Raw genomic sequence first — 20,265 nt, 5'->3', positions numbered from 1 at the left:
GACGCTGTGTGATCTCATTTATCTGAGGCATCAAGAGCAGTCAAACTCATAGAAACAGAAAGTAGAAGGTGCTTGCCAGGGCCTAGGGAGAGGGAGAAAAATGGGAACTTGTTTAACAGGTGTAGAGTTTTAGTTTTTCGATGCAAACTAAACTCCAGAAAGAATTCTGGGGATCTGATGCACAACAATGTGAATATACCTGACACCACTGAACTGTACACTTAAAAACGGTTAATATGGTACATTTTATGTTGTGTGTATTTTACCACAATTTTTTAAAAAAGTGCAGCCTGAGGAAAAACAAAGTCATAGAATTCGATAATCTCTGGATTGGTAGAGACTTTTAATGATATCTAGGCCAGCCTCCCAGTTTTAGACACCTTTTATGCATTTTAAAATGTTTAGCATCCTCCCTGAGGCTAGTTGTTATTTGCATGCATTTTATGAAAATCTAAAGTAAAAGCCAAACCAATTAAAAACCTAAAAGAGATTTATGACCAGGTTTTTCTTATTTACCTTTGTTTCTTGCAAAGGATTGAATTCCACGTCCATCTGCTTGTAGATTTCTCAGCAATGAGAGAGTCCCAGCAAAATCATTTTCAGTATAGACTCACGGAAAATCTGATTCTTGAATAAAGTTGTGGTTTGTGGTTAAAAACAAACAAACAAACAACAACAACAAAAACGTATAAAGGGATTCTCCTTCCCCACTTAGACTTTATATGCAACACTCAACACCAGTCTTCCAGGGGATCTGGTGACTCAGGTTATACCACTGGTTCCAGATTTGTAATTAAATAGGTGCTTATCTCATCACATTTGCAATGTGTTTGTTCACCACATCTAAGAAAAATGAAGATTCTTCTCATGGCCTCCATTTTTATTAAACATACCTGCTGAAATACTCATTGGCAAAAGAGAGGAAGCGCTAATGTACAGGAGTTCTAGAAAAGTCTGTGTAGTAAGACATATTCACTTCTAATGTATCACAGAGCTCTAGAATTGCTCTGGTCTATTCTTGAGCTTGATGTTTTTGTTTACAGAAACCTAGTCTGTTGTTGTAAGGTAGTGGCTGAGCTGCTTATACTGAGTCATGATAGTACCTGCAAGCTAACATATAAAATGGAGTATTACCCCCAATACACTAAATGAGATTCTTGAATGATTAAAGAACAGTTTACGCTCTTGAACACTATTACAATAATTATTATATCACTATTATAACCATTAATATTGACATTACCCTTCTGAGGTACACAGTACATTATAATTCTTATTAGTAATAGCTCACAAAATTCTATGTAATTTTTTTTACTGGGGAATAATGAAGCCTGTAAATATGTATATTTAACTTTGCATTTAAAAAATTGTAGGGTTTGCATACTAAGTAAGTCTCTTCAAGTTACATAGTAAACGGTTCCTTTAAATTCCTTTTAGAACAAAGTGAGTTATAAATAAAGTGTAGCTTGATTTATATTAAGTTTTTTCTTCTCTCCACTCATTAGCCTGAGAACAGTATGACTCAAAGGAAGGAATATTCTCAATAATGAATATGTAATGCTCAAAGAAATTTATGTTTTTCACTAATTAGTTTTTTAAAAAGAAAGGAAGGAAGGTGGGGAAAGAAAGAAGGAAGGAAGGAAGGAAAGAAAGAGAAGAGAAAGAGAGAAAAACACTTGTCATCCAAAAATGTAGACTCTGGTTCTACAACACAAAGAAAAGTACAGGCAGCTATCATCCATCTGCCCATTACTTTAATACATTAAACAAGTAGTTTATTTTTTCTCTCTTATAGAACCATGTGTCACTGACATTAAGCTTGCAGCTGCTGCCTCTCACATAAGCCAGAAGTGAGGGTTGAACTTTGTTCCAAGAACACACCTGTTGCCTAGGAAAAAAAACCCCACATACCTGATTGTACAGTATGGAAATTTGAGAATGACACAAATGTGCATCATGTTAAATCCTGTCCCTCTGCTTAAAAGCTATTTCACAGATACTAATAATGAATAAGGGCAGCCGAGCTATGATTTAACGTCTGTCTTGATGTGTTGGCTGCTGGCTGGGCTTAATTTACTGAACACTCAATAGTCTATTGACAGAACAGACCACAAAAAAGAGGAACTAATAGCTACAATTAGGAAGCTCTGCTGAACCGAAGAACATAACAGGTTTAGAAAAGATTAGATCTTGTAAAGCCTTCTCGTAGGCAGCATAAACCGAAGGGCTTATTTAAATTACCCTCCAGCCCAGGAACACTGACGCAGCTTGCGCCCTTTTTAAGAAATAATAAACAATGCATACTTTTATAATAGATGTTTAGGGTAAATATAGTCCTCAATGTCAAAGGAAAGAATCCCCTAGAAACTGGGCCTACAGAATTCTAAGCCCTTGGTCAGCTGTCATTTACCCTTAAATGGATGACTGTGTTTTGTTTTTTTTTACAAAGCTGTCCTGTTGCTATTCATGGTATATGGAACTAATCTTGGGTCTATTTCTAAATGATTTGATAATCATGAAACAACTGCAAATCATATAGCTCTTCCTAACTCAAGCCCTTTTTGTAGATTTATAGAATTTACATTTTAATGTTTGTAAGTGTCTGGAACATTTATTTCTTATCATGATTAAAATTGATAAAAAAGAAATATTCTTTTATTAATCAAGAAAAATGAGAGAAACACATTTTTAACAAAAGGGCAATAAAATTCAACGAAAAAGTATAACACGCTACACATGGTAGGGTTAAATCGCACCGCACAATATTATGTCCTTGAGTTCCTGGACTTTATAAAGGATGAACCTATTTAGACAATTATTATAGCTGTACTTTTGATGGGTCGTGATTACTCTTCTAGATGTTCCTAGGATTTGTTATATACTTAAATCATCTACAAAATATCTTGTTCATTTTATGCCACGCTGGTTGGGTGACATGTCCAAAGGGTGGGAAAGTAAGAATGATCTCTTCTTGTTTGCATGTGGATTTTAGAGCTGGCTCTTACTTTTTATAGAATGACCTTAAACTAGTCCCTTACCCTTCTCAGTAATGAGACTGGACGACATCATTTCCAAGGGCTCTCAGAGCCCCTTTGAGTGACTCACCCGTTGTCTCATGTAAAAAGCATGAGGGAGTTACTCAGTTGCCAGATGAAGAGCTTGAGATAGAACAGCATCATCACCATTAAAAAAAAAATCCTGAGCCATGCCAGGGAAAGTACCTCAATCATCTGAACTTGCAAGACAAGCCGAAGGAAACATGTCAGAAAAAGGATACACAGAACACTAAGGACAACATATCATCCTGCTTTATGACGATATAGAAAACAATCAGACTCCTTCGTTTAAAAAGACCTTGCGGCCTCCATGAGTCTGTCCTTCTTGGTCTTACAGGTTGTCACTTCTTCCTTTACGTGGACCTATCTCTAGAATAAATAATGAAAAAATGTCTACATATTTATTTTACTATTTGTATCCATATTCTTCCTTGATTTTAGAAAACTTTTGTGGGTAATTTGTACTCACTTAAAAAATGACCATTTGTATTTTTGGTGCTTTATAATCTGGGTCTATATAGAAACCCTCCTGTCCCCACCAAAAAAACAAAGAAATGATCAGAAGCACAAGTTTGGAGTTGACTCAATGAAACAGCCCATTCCGTACAGATCCTCCTCACTGTCCTGCTTGCCTTTGGCCAAGTTGGTCCTCCCATTAACGAGTTTCTTGCTAATAGCTTTAATCTGAACATTTATTTTTATTATAATTAGACATGAATACTTTGGCAATCTCAAGTCCAAAGGATCTGTACATCTTTCACATTCTCCAAATGACAGAGACAAAAAAAAAATGACTTGTACAAAGAATTCTGCATCTAGATTTCATGAAACAGGCTTTATATCAGGGATCTTGCATCTTACAGTCTTGGCCAGTTATGTTAGTCAGAATTATTAGAGAAAGAAATACCTTATAAACCATCCATTCCAATATACATCCTCATTTTTTTCTTTTTTTAAAATTTATTATTATTTTTGGCTGCATTGGGTCTTCGTTCCTGCGTGCGGGCTTTCTCTAGTTGTGGCGAGCAGGGGCTACTCTTCGTTGCGGTGCACGGGCTTCTCATTGCGGTGGCTTCTCTGGTTGCGGAGCACGGGCTCTAGGCACACGGGCTCAGTAGCACTTGGGCTTAGTTGCTCCGCAGCATGTGGGATCTTCCTGGACCAGGGCACGAACCTGCATCCCCTGCATCGGCAGGCGGATTCTCAACCACTGCGCCACCAGGGAAGCCCCGTTTCTCTTTTTCTCTTTCTTCTTTTTCTCTTTCTTTCTTCAGAGAAGGAAACTACAACTTAGCGAGGTAGGAGATGTAGATGATGTGTCGAATGCAGCACCATGAGCCTATGGCAGAGCCAGAAATCTGGTCTCCAAAGTCTCCATCCATGGTTTGGGAGATGCCAGGCTTAGACCCCCCGGGCTGCTGTCTTCCACTGCCTTTGTAGGCACCTGGATCGCTAGTGAGAAGCAATAGCACTTATCTGCCACTTCTTCCTGCCCTCTGCACCCTACAGCTATTACAGTTTGCCCTACCGAATTTCCACAATATATGGAAAGGTCATGACGAAGGTGGGCTCAGGCACAACGGGTGAGGAGAGGGTGGAACGTCAGTGTGACTCATGTCTTTCATGTGTCTCCTCAGAGTAGCACTGAGTGAGGTGACAGGGAGAACAGTGACCTCCAGGATGGATGAACTGTGTCCCTTGTGGGTCTTCGCTTCTCCCCCATCACACTAGCCTTGTCTCAGCCTGGTCATCACTCACTGTGCTGTTGACACCAAATTTGCAGAATTCAGAAAGGTCACAGATAGATCCAGCTCTGTTATTATTTCTTCCCAAGAAGGCGGGGAATTTTTATTCTCAGCATTGAACACACATTTTGCTATCCTACATATGCGTTGACTCACAGCCTGTTCCTATTAAGTCACCAGCCCTAGTCGGACATCCCTGTGACTGCTTTTTAACTCAAGGATGTTTGCGTTTAGAACATCTGATCCCTGTCTCTTTCCTTGAAAATTCTAGTTTCATAGCACATTCAGAGCCGTGGAGAGGCTCTAAATAAGGAACTGGACTTGGAATCTAAGCATCTCTTGAAGGGCCACAGGCATCACTAACCTCCAGGATCTCCCTGTTTACTCCACCAAAAATAAAATACGTTACCAGAGTATTTTGCTGAAACAATGAATTAGGTTCCATGAATCTCTCAGGCTAAGATGAGATCTGTACTTTTCTTTCTGCTGCTTAAAGGAAACCTTCTAAGAAAGCCTGTGGAATGCCTGTCCTGATTATCCTCTTCTGTTCTGTGTTCACTGGCATTAGCGAAACTTCAGAAGAGCCAAAATATGCAGGGGTGTGTTCTGAGCGTGCTCAGGCTGCTGTGGTTGGGGGTGAGCTACGTCACCACCCGCTGGGCCCTCTGGGCCTACACCTGGGGAAAATTAGGTGATTGGGTCTGACGAGAATGGTGTTGCTCTACGTAAAAGCATAGCAAGAATCTGCAACTTAGTCTGTGTCAGGAGTTCCTGAGGGTGACCAGCAACTGTTCTCCAAACATTTTTCCCCTCAGTAATACCCTTTCAGAAGATTGTTTCCCACATCAGAATTTAATCATGTTACCTAGTAGTGCAAAATAGAGGCCCTTTTCCTTTTTTTCCCCCTGTATTTCCTTCTTTCTAAAACTATGCCAATAATGGGAACATTTGCTGTTGTTTTCTTTCTAGACTTCAGGATAGTTGAATTTGCCTGGAGGCTGCTTCAGCATCTAAAAATTAATACTTTGTCTAAAAGTAAAGACCTGATTTCATTTAGATTATCTTGTTATTTCTATTCAAGCAACCATCCCCACAGAACACACCACACACACAGACATGCCCACACACACATGTATATCCGCTAGTCACCTAAGAATTCGTTATAATTCTGTATTAACTACACATAAGAAAAAACAGTCTTGGTCAAATATATGGGTGTTCTGACCCAAGAGTCACTCTAACTGTAGGAGATGTGTTTTCAGATTTCTTAGTGTGCATGAGGCAAGTACAAAATATGCTTTTTTACCATTAGTATGTTTTTCCCTTTCCAGTTGTACTTAGATTATGGTTTAACATGGTAAGTTTTAAAATATAACAGTTTATACATTTTATAACTCATTACCAGCCAATTCTTTTTAATATATCAAGTATAAGATGTTTTGGTGATATAAAAAAAAACAGGGTATTCAATGAATTAATAATTTATCATTTATATGTGTTTGCAATAGAAATCCTTTCCCTTTCAGAAAACGCTTTGCAAAATAAATATTTTAAATGGCAAGGTACTGGGAATGCTGATAGTTGACTTGCAATTGCTTTGATTAAACAGCTTAATATACAGAATAGGTGGTCTGATTTATCCCTTTGGGCCCACCTGTTGAGTGTTGGGATCTATTTCAAGGTTCGAGAAATATGCTGTTTTCCTCTTGCCCTCTCAGTGTCTAGCATAGTAGGTGGTTAATAAATTTTTGCTAAATGAATGATTGAAAATGAATCAAATCCTTAACAAATTATTGAATCAATGAATAGATGAATGTACTGTGGCTGACAATTTGGATCAAGCAATATCCCAGATGAGGAGTTAAAAGAAAATCAAGGCCAGGTTTTACGTCCTGAATTAGCAAGTGAAATATTGGAGAAACATAGATTCTATAGATTTTTGTTTATCCTGTGTGCACATGCGCGCGCGTGCGCGCGCACACACACACACACACACACACACACACACATCCTGGTTTTGTCGTAGCCCTGATAATGTATGTAGTACCCCCCTCATTCCCTTTATTCTCATTCCTCTTTTATAGTTGAGGAAAATGAGCCATTGAAAGACTAGAGCGCTAAGCCACCTTAAGAAAGCTAGATGAGAATTCATAAGTAATAGGAAAATCCATCAGTATAGTGACTTGTAGCCCAGTAGAAATCTCATGAGTGCTATGTGTGACAGGATATTTTTGTGAACCTTACTGTAAGTATTTTAAACTGAAGGTCAGATTTAGAAAAGAAATAGGATTTTGTTTGGTTTTTCTGTTTGCATTGGGTTTTGGCATGTTGCTTTCCCCTTCAATCATTAACATTAAAATGATAGCCATCAGGCAAGAAATAACTTTGGAGTCTAAAAAGAAAATTAAATTTTTGTCCAGGACTTCATGGCATATTTCCAATAACCAGCTCTCCCTGGTTTTAAGAGTCTTTAGTTTTATTTATATAATTTTAAATATCTGGGTGAAAAGTGAAAAATTCAGTAGATTGTCTCAATATGTCCAGTTCAGACAGTCCCAAATTTTAAATGGGGACTCCCACCCCAAAGTTCATCTGCAAGTTAGTTCTTAGAAACTTGGAAGACACTTGCCCACAGACTTAATGTAAGGGATGGGTGGTTCGTTTTCTATGCAAAGATGCAGAAGAGTATTACTCCACGTGTAGTACACAGACCACCACCATCCACAAATTCTGCTAATGGTCTGCTATGAGATGAGTACAAAAATTGTGAGTAAGACGTTGAACACTTTTATAACAATCCAACAAGAGTAATTTTAAGGCTTCTAAGTCTGGTAGTTTAAAAGACTTGGACTTATGCTTTGTGTGTCTGGTTTTTATTCATTTTTCTAGTAAGGTTCTTTTATTTATTTTACAAAACTATCACTCCGTGTTAGATGAGAAATTAAAAAGAAAATCTTCACCGAAGGTTTTTTGAGTAGCACTAGGTAATGCAAAATGTTAGGAAAAACTCTTCCACTATGCTTTTAGTTAGATGAAGCAGGAAAACAATCACATTAAATGAAAAGCATTCATTTGTTATGAATGCTGATACCTAGGCGAGTGTGAATTTAATTAGAGAAGGACTTAGAACTAGATAGGGATTTCTATGCAGATGATGCATACTTTCAGCTGATGTTGGGCCTGGTTCCTTTTTCCTTTTGCTACCAAGCACAGAATTTTTCTTTTTCTTTTTCTTTATATGAGTGTATAATTACTCTCCTTTGATTATAAGAATAACTTCGGAATTGACAAATGGGACCCAAAAAAGGCAGGAAAAGAGATTTTCTAAGGATAATGGAGCAGGAACTGAAAGGAAAGGGTAAAGAGGTGATATATACACTTAAGAAAGATTTGCCTTATTGAAAATAAAGTCTGGAAGGATACTTCTTGAATTTTTAGGGGGTAAACTTACCAAAAGCTTTTACTTCCTAAACATCCATGTCTTTTGAACTTTTTATAACAAGCATGTATAAACTGTTTTCATCAGAAGAAGGGGAAAGGAATATTTGGTATTTTAAGAAAAAATCTTGGAATCGAGGTATTGCCTGGAAGGGATTTCACTGAGCAGCAAAAGACAAGTGAGAAAATGTGGGCACCAAATGGTGTTGATCCCACACAGCTTGGCTGCAGGGTGACCTCGTGGTCAGGAGTCCAAGATGCCTGGGAATCCATAGGGATTCTGGGAACCAGCGTTCAGCAAGGACTTTCCTAGGTTGAGTGTTCATAGTGAGATCTTAGTGTAGATGGACTGATGCCGGGTCTATATGGTTGACAAATGAACAAAATCTGGTTTGTAGCTAAATTTTATAGTCACTAGGGATCGACTTCATTTCCCTGCCTTATTTAAATTTTCTATGTTAGTGACAGAGGCAATTGTAAAGAAGGGGAAAGAGAACTAGCATTTATTGAGGACCTGGTATGTTAGGCACTTCGTGCAGTTGCCAACAAACATTGTTTTACTTGATCACTAGGAGAACCTGTTAAGGTAAGGAAATTCGAGACAAAGAAGCCCAGTCTCAGTAAGGTTGGGTAACTTGCTTATAGCCATGCATTTAGAAATGAGCAGCATTGGATTCTGTCTAAAGCCTATCTGAAGATTTAAGCTCACAGTTTCTCTGCTATACCACACTGCTTTCCAATAATTTCAGTCATTCATTTTTTAGCGGTAGTTACTGAGCTTCTGGTGTAATAAAGGCCCTTCTACATCGGCACCCAGTGGCCTAGTCTTCAAGAGCCTATTACCTACTTGGAGACCCAAGGCATATACATATGCATGAAAGTTAAATACGAGTATGGCTTAAATAATACAGAATGAAAGGACAATGCTTAGCATTACAGTGCATTCTAGAATAAGGAGTACTTGTTGCCTCTAATTTTTCTGATTCATTAGAGCAGCCAAGTATCCTTTACTTGTATAGACCCCAAATTCATCAACCGTGAAGCAGTTCTGGCTTCCTGAGTCAAAAGATTTAGTTTAAACATGTTGATAAAATGCTTTAGATTCCTTAAGTGTTAGAAAAGCAAGTTAGAGAATTCAAAGAAGGGCCAATCTGCCAAGTGTTTTGTAGCTACACAGTGGTTGAATTTGAAGGTGAAGTTTATTTCAGAGCATAGTTTTGTTCAGATTACAAACTTGTAACAATATTCTACCTGTAAGAAAAGCAAACAGATTTAAATATACAATAGTGTTTTCTTTTTTTTTTTTTCCTAGTCCGATGCCTTAAGAAATACTCACTGTTTTATTTATTTATTTGGCCGCATCGGGTCTTCGTTGTGGCATGCGGGCTTCTCTCTAATTATGGCATGTGGGTTTTCTCTCTCTAGGTGTGGCGTGTGGGCTGTGTAGTTTGCAGCACACAGCCTCTCTAGTTGAGGCACCCAGGCTCAGTAGTTGTGGTACGCGGGCTTAGTTGCCCTGCAGCATGTGGGATCTTAGTTCCCCGACCACGGATCGAACCTGCATCCCCTGCATTGGAAGGGGGATTCTTCACCACTGGACCACCAGGGAAGTCCCAAGAAATACTCACTGGTTTTAATTATTTCAAATATTTCATTTTTTAAAATATAATTTACAATTAATTATTTAGAAAAGTTCTATGTTGGGTTTTTTAAATTACACTGATTGGTTTTATATTATAGATTTTGACAACTTTCTACACATTCTATTTTTGTGGCCTGCTTGTTTAACTTAGACCATGTGCTCTGGGGCTCTTTCCATGTCAGTAAGTTGAGGTCTATACTATCACTTTTTAGTGACTACATAGTATTTCATTGTATGGTTACACTATAATTGATGTAAACAATCAAAATTGTATGTAGGGGAAATAATACGTACAAGAATGCAGAGCCCAAACGTGGGTGAGATGAGTGAGGTCCTAGGGTGTGACTCTGAGAGGGCGCACACCTGGGCTCCCCACCAGCCTCACCTGGTCCCTTCCCTGCAAGGATGGTCATCTAGTGGTATTTATAATCATTTAAAAAATTAGTGATCTTTGACTTATTTTCAGTTTTTCCCCTATTAGAAATGAAATTACAGTGCATGTCCTTGTACAAATACTATTTTATGATTGTACAATTATTTCTCAAGGAAAATTCCAAGCATTGGAAGTGATAGGTCAATGGTAAATGCTCCCTAATATTTATCGTCCCCCCTGCCCTTCCTCCCCACCACACACATTGTACTGATTTCATACCCTCAGTGTCTAAAAGTACTTTAGGCTGTTTGGTGATAATTACAAACTAGGAAAATAAGAATTTTAGGGACACAATGCATGATTTGAATGCACATTATTATTCATGGAATCAATTTTTTCAAAATACTTTGCCCTCCATTGCACAAACAAGAAGATAAAAAACAAAGCTATATGTCCTCCTATAAAACATTCTTTTTTGCAAAAGAAGACCATTTATCAGTTCTACCTTTTATCTATTTGACATGCCAGGAAAATTGTTTAAATTGCTTCTTTGGGGCTGGATGTGACATGTTCTGGATGGGGTTGGTTGGGTGTTACTTTAATGGTAACTGATAATGCAGCTGAGCTGTATAATAGATGATCTCAGGCATGGATATAGAAAGGACACGTTGGAGCTGTTCCTTAGTGTCAGAACTGTGCACCGTGGCTGATGCAAATACTTATGTGAGCTGGAAGTTGTCAAGGCAACAGTCCTATTAATGAAGAATGAACCTCTTTTATTATCAGTGCCTGGATGATTTTTTTTTTTTTTTAATAAAATGTGCCTAGTAGTCTCACATTGACATTTTCAATCTACCTACTCCTCTTTCCTTTCTAGGCTGCAAAACTATTTAGCTCTATTCAGTAAGCATGCATCTTTTCTCTGCCAATGAAAGTGGAATCACTGAAAAAAAAATAGTCAACTGTAAGGGCAGTAAAAATACTAATTTATAACAATTACCTAATATAAAATTATTGTCCTTTTGATACATGCTTTGGCTAAGGCAGAGCCTGGAATTGACAGGGACTTGGTTGGTATGTGAGCAGGCCAGAGTCTTTAAATTCACATGTCTTTATGATTTAATGGAGTACTGCCAACATATTTATAAGTAAGTGGAGTGTGGCATGACTGCTTCCTTCTCCTGGTCAGACTGTAAATTTAGACTCCATTTTATTGTGTGCACACTGGATACTTTAAAAAAAAAAAGCTGTGGTTGAATTGTAGGCTTTAGGGAACGCTGTTGTCTTGAAGAGCCAGAGAGACATGTTAAGAGGAACGATGGTTAGAAATGTCTGGGTATCGAGCATTGTGCTTCCTGGGTTCTAGAGAGAAGGAAATCGTTTCTTTAAAAAAAAAAAATACTTTTTTTTATGAGACTACTTCTTGTGTTTTGTCAAGCTAACTAAATGGGAAAACTTACTTTTCGATCATGGTTATCAGCAATCCATTCCTTTCAAAATCAGATGTTTGTTGTCTGTTCCACACAACTGGTACCTTGTTGCTTGTTACTCACAGTCACTAGTCGTTCTCTGGGTTCATGACTTGTTTCCCCTGATTTATACCTCGTAGCACCTAGCAACATAGTAGGTACTCAGAAATTACTTTCTGTTTATGAAATTAAATAATAATCTTCTATTGTATTCAGTCATATCTTTTAAATAATTTTTTTCTGATAATAAAATTTAAATGTTTGATGTAGAAAATTTGACAAATAAATGTATGAAGAAAAAAATAGAAACCACTCATAATTCCACTACTCAGAGTTAACCACCATTGATATCATGGCATATTTATTTCATCAGGACATTGTTCAAAGTCCTGTTTTCTCCTTGATAAGATAGAATCAACACTGATCTATGCAGGTCATATGTATAAGGACAAGTGACACATGCCAAGAAGGGTACAGGTAGTCCAGGGGAGATATTAAGATGCAAATTGAAATTAAGGGGACAGTTGTAGTCCAAGCAAAACTTGGCCCTTTTCCAGTGTCACTGTGGCAATTTCAGGGTCAACAACAAGTAGCAGTCAATCTGATTTCTCATTTCTTAACTTCTATCTTTAGACTACATTACTGACAAAACAGATTTTGCCCTCAGAACAAGTTTTAGCACAAGCAGATGTACAGTTTTCTTTGTTGATGGTAATCCTGGCTTGCTTCTTTGTGCCTTTTCCTATTGGCACATAGGGAAGAGAGAGCCATTTCCCAAACTTACGCAAAATAGGCAAAAGTCCATGGGAACTAAACATGTCATAGTGGAGAGACATTGTGTACTTGTATGTTTTATTCTTGGCAGTGATGGGCCAGTTTGGGTGTTGCTTTAGTCCCCTTACAAGCATCTCCAGATAAATATGATAAAAATAACAATAATAAGAACAGAGAATAAAGTCTCATGCACTGAGGATAAAAGCACCTTTAGAGAACTTTGCTTTTTTTTTTTTTTTTTTTTGCGGTACGCAGGCCTCTCACTGTTGTGGCCTCTCCCTTTGCAGAGCACAGGCTCCAGACGCGCAGGCTCAGCGGCCATGGCTCACAGGCCCAGCTGCTCCGCGGCATGTGGGATCCTCCCGGACGGGGGCATGAACCCGTGTCCCCTGCATTGGTAGGCAGACTCTCAACCACTGCGCCACCAGGGAAGCCCCTGAGAACTTTACTATTTTTAACAAACAGAAACAATCCAAGTAAAAATAGAATGTTTCTCATAGAGTCTCTTAGTGACCCCCTATCATCACAGTCCCAGCATCCTTTCCACCAGATAAGCCCTTAAGACCCTCTCACATAGGTGTTCATAACACCTCCCCCCCTCCGCCTTATCCACAATCCTACATACATATATCAAAAGGCAGGTAATGGGGAAATGCTCTGTTACCAAAAGGGTGAAGCTGGGGTGGAAGTTCCAAAATGGAAACAGAATAAGTTTTTTCTCATTAAAAAAAAAAAATGGAGAAAGGACTTCCAGTTTCTGGTTCTGCATGTACAGAGCCTGGAAGTCACCACTCCATCCTAACAACAAGGAAAAAACTGAACTCTGAAAAAGCAACTGTTCTTGGGTCCATAAGGGAGGACATGGGGAAATCTGCTGTCCCCCAAGATCAGAGAAACAGGTGAATACGGGCAGTTTTGGCTTAATGGAGCAGAGACTCATGAGTGAAACTGTCAAGGGAACCAGTGCTGGGGTAGGGAAACCTGAACTCTAGTTGACAAATTATTGGAAGCTCAGTGCAGACAACTCTGAGAGTTAAGAACTCCAGGGGGACCCAGTCACAGGGCCCCCACCACCACCACCATACTGTGAGATTTATGTCTAGAAACTCAACCAGGTTCCCACAGTAAATACTGGAGAAAAATCTCCTTGGGCTTCCGGCAGGGGGAAGGTGAAAGGAAGCATTTTGAAATAAGCCAGAGTACTGTGCCCTTAGTAAGGCCTGACCCCAGGAGAAACTGACTAACCAGAGCCTAGCCTTGTAGGTTATTGTCAGGGCCTAACTGACCTGGAAAAGGGAAATGCTCAGTCCCACCTGGCTCTAGTCTTTCACATGGGGAAGGGAAATACCCAAGTCTGTCCCACTTTAGCCATCCTGTCCCATAAAAGGGGGAAGAAAGAAAGTAACACTTGTAAAGTTCACACTCCAGACACATAGACTTACTGAAATACTGAGACCCAATCATAGGATTAAAGTATGCTTTCCCGCCCCTCATACCTCAACACCACATTACTAAAGTCCTATTTACAGCAGTTTCTTTTCCCCAGTACATCATGTCCAGCTATCAAGAAAAGTACCAAAAGGAAAAAGACACAATTTGGAGATACAAAGCAAACATCAGAACCAGAACTGGCAGGGATGTTAGAATTATCAGACTGGAAATTTAAAACAACTATGATTTATATTCTAAGGGCAATAATGGATAAAGTAAAAAGCATGCATGAACAGATGAACAATATAATCAGAGAGATGCAAATTCTAAGAAAGAACTAGAGAAATGCTAAAGATAAAAAACACTGTAACAAACTCTGATTGAAGGGATGGTAGAGAGAGGACTAGGGGCTGGGTGCAGACAGCAGGTGGCCTGTGCCTATCCTCCTTTTCTGTCCCCACTCAAGTCCCTGTGAGGGGACCTTCTCAGGGCACCATTTGAGTACCACTGTGGCAAAGGAAATCCATGTATTTTGAGTTGGACTGTGCAGTCAGGGACACCCATCCAGGATTGCATGTTTGACTGCATGATTACGAATGCCACATCACACAGGCAATCAGAGTTCTCTGGCAAACAGAGATGGACTTCTCTAAAAGGTGACCCGGACAGAACAAGAGCTTTGGACAGTGTTTTTTTTTTTTGCGGTACGCGGGCCTCTCACTGTTGTGACCTCTCCCGTTGCAGAGCACAGGCTCCGGACGTGCAGGCTCAGCAGCCGTGGCTCACGGGCCTAGCCGCTCCGCGGCATGTGGGATCTTCCCGGGCCGGGGCACAAACTCGCGTCGTCTGCATCGGCAGGCAGACTCTCAACCACTGCGCCACCAGGGAAGCCCTGGACAGTGTTTTTTATCACTAGCATTTCTCTGGTACTTTCTTAGAATTTGTATCTCTCTGCTTATATTGCTCATCTGTTCATGCATGCTTTTTTACTGTATAGCTGATTCACTTTGTTATAAAGCAGAAACTAACACACCATTTTAAAGCAATTATACTCCAATGAAGATGTTAAAAATAAAAATAAATAAAATAAAATTACACTGGCCAAAATGAAAACAACAACAACAACACTGTAACAGAAATGAAGAATGGCTTTGATAGGCTTATCGGTAGACTGTACACAGCTGAGGAAAGAACCTCTGAATTAGAGGATATATTAATAGGATCTTCATAAACCAAAAAACAAAGAGAACAAAGACTGGGGAAGAAAACAGAACAGAATATCAAAGGACTGTGGGACAACTACAAAAGATGTAACATCTGTATAATGGGAATACTAGAGGAAAAGAAAGAGAAAGAGGAACAGAAGATATTGAAACAATAATAACTGAGAATTTTCCCCAAATTACTGTCAGACACCAAACCACAGATCCAGGAAGCTTAGAGAACACCAAGCAGCATAAATGCCAAAAAAACTACACCTCAGCATATCACTTTCAAATTACAGGAAATCACATTTTTCTCAAGCTCACATGCAACATTCACCAAGATAAATCACATTCTGTGACATAAAACACACCTTAACAAATTTAAAAGAATAGAAATCATATAATATCTGCCCTCAGACCCCAGTGGAATAAACTGAAAATCAATAACAGAAAGGTAACTGGAAAATCCCCAGATATGTGGAGATTAAGCAACACACTTCTAAAGGACTCATAGGTCAAAGAAGAAATTTTAAAAATATTTTGAACTTAGGTATTAATTAGACTTATTGTGGTGATCATTTCACACTATATACAAATATTGAATTATTATGTCATACATCTGAAACTAATACAGTGTTACATGTCAATTATACCTCAATTAAAAAGTATATTTTGAACTAAATAAAAGGGAAAATTTAGGGGATGCAGTGAAAGTGGTGTTGAAAGGGAAATTTATAGTATTGAATGAATATATTAGAAATAAAGATCTAAGATCAATAATCTAAGTTCTCACCTTAGGAAACTAGAAAAAGAAGAAAAGAAGAATTAGAGCAAAAATCAATGAAATTGAAAACAGGAAATCAGTAGAGAAAAATCAACAACATCAAAAGCTTGTTCTTTGAAAAGATCAATAAAATTGATAAGCCTCTAGCCAGGCTAATAACAAAAAAAGAGAGAGGGGACATCAGTACAGATATCATGGAAACTAAAAGGATAATAAAAGAATACTATGAACAATTCTATGGCCACAAATTTGATAAGCTGGATGAAATAAACTGATTCCTTGAAAGGCGAATCTGCCAAAACTCACACAAGAAGAAACAAACAATCTGAATAGGCCTGTATCTATTTAAAAAATTGGGTTAATAATGAATAACCTTCAAAGATAGAAAACACCAGGCCCAGATTTGTTCACTGGTGACTTTTATCAAACATTTAGGGAAGGAATTACACCAATTCTCTATAATCTCTTTCAGAGGATAGAAAAAGAGGGAATACTTTCTAAGTCATTCTATGAGGCTAGCATTACCCTAATACCAAAATAAAACAAAGACATAAGAGAACTACGGACCTGGGACTTCTCTGATGGCGCAGTGGTTAAGAATCCGCCTAACAATGCAGGGGACATGGGTTTGAGCCCTGGTCCAGGAAGATGCCACATGCTGGGGAGCAACTAAGCCTGTGTGCCACAACTACTGAGTCTGCACTCTAGAGCCCACGAGCCACAACTACTGAGCCTGCGTGCCACAACTACTGAAGCCCTCATGCCTAAAGCCCATGCTCCGCAACAAGAGAAGCCACTGCGGTGAGAAGCCTGTGCACCACAGTGAAGAGTAGCCCCCATTTGCCACAACTAGAGAAAGCCCGCACACAGCAATGAGGACCAAATGCAGCCAAAAATAAATTAAATAAAATAAATACATTAAAAAAACCATTACAGACCTGTATCTCTCATGAACATAGATGCAAAAATCTTCAACAAAATATTAGTTAATTAAATCCAAAAAAGTATAAAAAGAATTATACACCATGATCAAATTGGGTTTATCCCAGGTATGCAAGATTAGTTCAATATTCAAAAATCAATTAATGTAATCTATCACATCAGCAGACTAAAAAAGAAAAATCATGTGATCGTGTCAATAGATACAGAAAAAGTATTTGGACAAAATCCAACACCCAGGGGCTTCCCTGGTGGCGCAGTGGTTGAGAATCTGCCTGCCAGTGCAGGGCACACGGGTTCGAGACCTGGTCCGGGAAGATCCCACATGCCACGGAGCAGCTAGGCCCGTGCGCAGCGGCTGCTGAGCCTGCGCTCTGGAGCCTGTGAGCCATAACTGCTGAAGTCCACATGCCCTGGAGCCCGAGCTCCGCAGCAGGAGGGGCCACCCAACACAGCCAATAAATAAATAAATAAATAATAAAATACATGAAAAAAGAAGAAAGTATAACTTAAAAAAAAAATCCAACACCCATTCATGATAAAAACTCAGTAAACTAGGACTAGAGAGGAACTTTCTCAACTTATAAAGTCTATCTGCAAGAAATTGATAGCTAATATCATACTTAATGGTGAGAAACTTGAAGCTTTCCCACTAAGATCAGGTACAAGGCGAGGATGTCCCCTCTCACCAATCCTAGAAATCTTTGCTAATGCAGTTAGGCAAGAAAAGGAATTAAAATGCACACAGATAGGGAAGGAAGATATAAAACTGTCTTTTATCACAGATGACATGATCTTTGTCTATGTAGGAAATTCAAAAGAATTGAGAAGGAACTTCTGGAACTAATTAAGTGATTATAGCAAGCAGCATTTGTTAGATAATGCGTTAGAAATGTAAATACTTGGGCCCACCCAAACCTGCCGAATTTGAAACCCTGGGGCTGAGACATGACAATCTGTTTTAACAAACCCTCCAGGTGACTATAATGAAAACTCAAGGTTGAGAATTGCTGGTGTAAGTCTTCTTCATGGCCCTTTATATGTCAACACAGATGACTTCATAATCCAACTTTGTAGGGTCAGTGCTTATGTTTATGTCTACAAAATTAAGCATCTTCAATCTTGTTTTAAGCAAAATCATGAAGTAGGTGAAACTTGTCTTTGGCATCCTATCACCTCTTTTTCTTAGCCCATTTTCCTGTCTTGCTTTCATCTATCAGGTCCCCTTTTACCTCTTCATTGGCTGAAACTCAAGGGACTTCTCCTTTAGGGTAGATTAGAGGGCCCTAAGGAATAAGATCTAAAAATACAATATCTCTAATTGTAAAATGTGGGACATTGGCAGACTCACTGGGGAGGAATGTGAAGATGGCATTGACAGTGACCTTCCCAGGGCCCAAAAATTGCACCTGATGAGCAGATGCCCATTCCCCTGACCTTCATCAGAGGAAGAGGATCCCCTTCCCTTGGCTGTCTGGCTGTCAAGAAGAGGGCTGATTCAGTTTCAGAAGATCTGGAAATGCCTTCAGCACAGGCACCCTGGCTGGATGCTTCTTGCATTTCCTCCAAGTATTACCTTTACCCTTTCTCTCAGTTGCACCTGTTCATTTTGTCATCCACATGGTACTTTGTGGCCTGTAGCTTCCCAATGAAACAATGGAAAGCTTTGATGAATATTCAGAGATCAATTGAGCTTCCCCAGTGAGTCAGCTCTCTCCCAAGGGGATTAGATGGAAATAAGTCATATTAACTGGTGTCTGCTTGTCCCGAGGCTTGCTTTAAACTGATTACTGAAATTCATTCTCCTACTGTCTAGGACCACAGAACAAGATGGTCTACCAACCTATCTATCTAAGAACCCCAGTTGCCTAAGTGTTAATTGCTAGAGTTCAAACAAAATGCACAGCCTTGCCTCTAACCCGAACTGTCCCTTTCCTCTCTGCACACACGTGCTCACAAGCAGATAGATGTGCATGTGTACACACAAAGGTCACTGAGGCTCTCTGAGCCTGGCACATGTGTGATAAACTCAGCAAAAACCCTCAATTATTTGTTGTTACTGAAAATCCCTACGTTTGGCTTTTTCTTTCACAATGTTTTGAACTGCCTGAGTGAGCCAAATTCTCTCTTTCAAGTTATCAGAACTCAGCAGGTTCAGTGAAATTGCTCCTAAATAGGATGCTGTCTGGTTGAGGGGACTCATGGAACTTTCCAGAAGTAAGAAGCAGGTAGGTCAGAGTATGTCAAAGGTGGAATGAAAATCCTTTGAAACGTGGACTGATGAAGTTAAAAATGAATGTGGTTTAGAGTCTGCTAATCATGCCCAGAGTTCCAGGGAGCTGAAAGAGGTGCACAGCTGAATCCTCAGAAAGATTTGTCTATATAAGCAAAGCGGTAGGGAGAGTTGAAGCAGATAGCTAGATATTCAACCATTCTGTGCTCCAACCTCCACGCCTGTTGTTGAGTGAAAGGCCATGTGGGGGAAGAGACTAATTAATGAAATTGGCCATCTTGGCTAATCAGACCCGTTGGAAAATTGTTCTGTTAGCAACAGGCTAAATGTTGTTTCTAGGGGAAGTAAAAAAGGTCAATGATAGTGTTCATCTTGGGATAACTACAAAATTATTGTTAATGCCACCTCTGAGCTGCAGTTTTAACTGTAGAAGTCAGACAATCCCAAATTACTGTTCCCACACCAACTATAATTCAGCTGACTCCACAAGGCTTGTTGTAGACGAGGACCATACTTCTGTATTATCGTTGTTGGGAGAAGTGCAGTTCTTTTATTTATATCCAAGCAGTGGAGAGTTTTATTTCATAATCTTCTTTTGGAAATGTAGTCATTAGAGACTGACAAAAGTCCTTCTGATCCACTGAAAATACACATTTTGATGTATGGATAAACATTCATGTAGCTCAGAGCTTCACATTCATAAGGTCATTGTAGCCTCCAGGACAGTAAAATGTGAAAATCCACTATCTCCCTAAGGAATATTCAGAATTTGAGATTTTGAGCAATATAATCCCAGCAATCAGGCTACCAGGACAAAGAGGAGATGGTGTACTCCAAAATGGAAAATATACCCTCATTTAAATATTCATAAGACTTAATCTGTTATGTTGATGGTGGTGAATTTGTGATTTTAAATGTAAATGATCTAGAAACCTTGGTTTGCTTTCAAGCATTTTCTTGTCAGTAGGAAAGAAAACGCTTGGATGAAAAATAATGAGAAAAGTTGAGCACTCCCTTTCCCTGTCCCCTGTTCCATCAGGCCTTAGAAGATTAGTTAGAACACTCTTGTTTGAAATGGAAAATAAACCAGTCTCTCATATGGTGGCAAAAGACTCAAGGAATCACCCACATGGTGACTAAAAATAGTGTGTCAGAGAGGAACAGAGCATGCGAAGG

General features: G+C 39.1%; 1 protein-coding gene across 1 annotated transcript in view; it reads left to right on the top strand.

The window, feature by feature from the left end:
* Positions 1-20,265, top strand: part of CAP2 (cyclase associated actin cytoskeleton regulatory protein 2) — a 136,267-nt gene that overhangs the window by 31,675 nt on the left and 84,327 nt on the right. The window lies entirely within an intron of this gene.

Source organism: Lagenorhynchus albirostris, chromosome 10 (assembly GCF_949774975.1).
Source record: "Lagenorhynchus albirostris chromosome 10, mLagAlb1.1, whole genome shotgun sequence".
Classification (NCBI taxonomy): domain Eukaryota; kingdom Metazoa; phylum Chordata; class Mammalia; order Artiodactyla; family Delphinidae; genus Lagenorhynchus; species Lagenorhynchus albirostris.
Note: the sequence above shows the minus strand (reverse complement) of the source record. Positions and strands in the feature narration are given on the sequence as shown.